Raw genomic sequence first — 2,307 nt, forward strand, 5'->3', positions numbered from 1 at the left:
ATAATGTTATAGGTATTAGGTATATATTATGTGATTTATCCATATTGTATATTATCGGTCCACTGCACGTGCCGATTTTTGTTGGCTTATTGAAACGTTAAAAAATGCCATTATACCTCATGACGTCTTGTCTCCGTCTTACAGACGTATAAAATTATTCCGGATTTGCGTTTAGCAGAACCAATTTTGTGTTGTTAGCTTTAATATTATCTGTGTTTGTTCATTGGTTTTTTACGATACTTAAATTTCAATTAAATTATGAGTATTGGGTAAGTATAAAATATTACAACATATAAGAAAACTCATAGTTCACTTTAAAATTGACATGTCGTAAAAAAAACCAACGCATTTGTATACCTGTATTGGATTTGAATCATATCGCGGGGTTGGAAGCGATGATATTTTGCTGACTCTTCACATCAGCATGTCTAACACGTCATAGGTACCTACGCAGTTTAGAAATGTATAGATGTGTTAGGTATATAATATAATTTATTATAATATTTCAACCATGGCTTGAAATCGAAATGAAATTTTTCATTTTAATAATTACAATTTTGCTTATTGATATTAATTTTTTTGAGATTTCAATAAAATAGGTAGGCAGCTAATACAATAATACATTGATTTTATAATTTTATTAATTTTGCATTATTGCACAATATTTTTTTCTGATTTTAAACTTGTTATTTTTTTCTATTTAAAATATCACTTTTATATTTTTACGATTTTAATTTTGATTTCTATCTATGAGCCATAATACTACATAATCTAGGATCGTAATTTGCGCGTTCCATATACGCATCGTACGTGTGGTTGTAAAATAGTAGTAAAAAATGAAATTACCTACCTATAAAAAATATTATTATTGGCCTGTCGGTGAACCTTTTTGTTAAAATTTAAATTAGAATTGAAATTTTTTAAATATTTATTCGGTTTGTACCTATATATAAAATTATAAAACGGTTATTACTTATTATTTTGATATATATCATGAATTTTAATTTTTTTTATTTAAATTACATTTTTAACATCATTATAAAAAGTTTTGATTTTTATATTACTTTTGATTTTATAAACCATTTATAACGATATTCAAAATGTATTTTGAAATCATTGCATGCCCTGATTTCAATGATACAAGTTCGATGTGATGTGGCGATGTGGATTCCGAAAACGGCGAAAACAAATCATTCGAATTTTTTACATAGCGAATAATCTGCCGTTTGGCCATTCTTGTTTACACTCGACATTAGAGCCTCGAGGCTCTGAGGAAACGAGTAAGTTTCGTGAGTACCCAAGTCTAGTGGCGTAACCAGGGGTTGTTTTGGGTGTCAACACTATTTGCCGTATTTATGCAAAAAATCTATGTTCAATGTTATCTATAATTCAATTTTTTACTAAATGTGATGGCTTCATCAAATTGGCGCCAAAAACAAACTGGTCGAATGTAGAAACCGCTTTTAAAACCGCTTAAGTGTGTAAGCGAGCTGCGGAAGCGGTTGCTAATCACCACGGATCATAATCCGAAACCGCGCGCGGCCAAACCACTCTGTGTGTAGCCATATGGCTGTATTTAATGTTATAAATATAAAGATTGATGACTACTACAGTTTAGAGCGTGTAAAGCGCCTGACATGTTATTTTTAAGAAGACTAAACCCGCATGCGTATTGTCACCGCATCTTAGATAAACGCGTGACATGGCCAATTGTACATTCTGAATAATCTAACTACAATAATTTAACTCTCTGTTATGTTTAAATATTTGAGCAGTAAATTATGAAATGTAGTAGTAAGAATATTAGCCACAGTCAATTTTTGTGTTTTCATTTTAAAGGAGTGTTTGATCATTTTAAAATTGTAAATACATAATTATTGTAATTTGTATATTTTAAAATGCTCATAAAAGTCATAACTCTGTTGTCCTGGAACTCGGCAAGACCGTGGGTGCGACGGCAGTATGTGACGGAAACAGTGATGAGTAGATAACGACGGAAAATCAACGCTTCCGATCTCCAAGCAAGGATTTCGGTTACATGCTATCGATGAGGGGCATTTCAGCATCTGGCGGGGACGGCGTCGGCAGCAGCAGCAGCTGTTGCTGTTGCACTCGGCGGCGGAATATTGCAACGGTGCACACACGCACGCACTGCTTGGCACGTCTTGGCCCAGTTGCAACCGCCGTCGTCGGCAGCAAAACGATATTGTTATTTTACAACGTTTTTTAGGTGGTGGTAGTGGCGGCGGCGGCCACCAGTCACTAATACTACTACAACTACACGTAGTCGCGTTCCCATTCCACGTA

The sequence above is a fragment of the Metopolophium dirhodum genome, chromosome 1, assembly GCF_019925205.1.
Source record: "Metopolophium dirhodum isolate CAU chromosome 1, ASM1992520v1, whole genome shotgun sequence".
Classification (NCBI taxonomy): Eukaryota; Metazoa; Arthropoda; class Insecta; order Hemiptera; family Aphididae; genus Metopolophium; species Metopolophium dirhodum.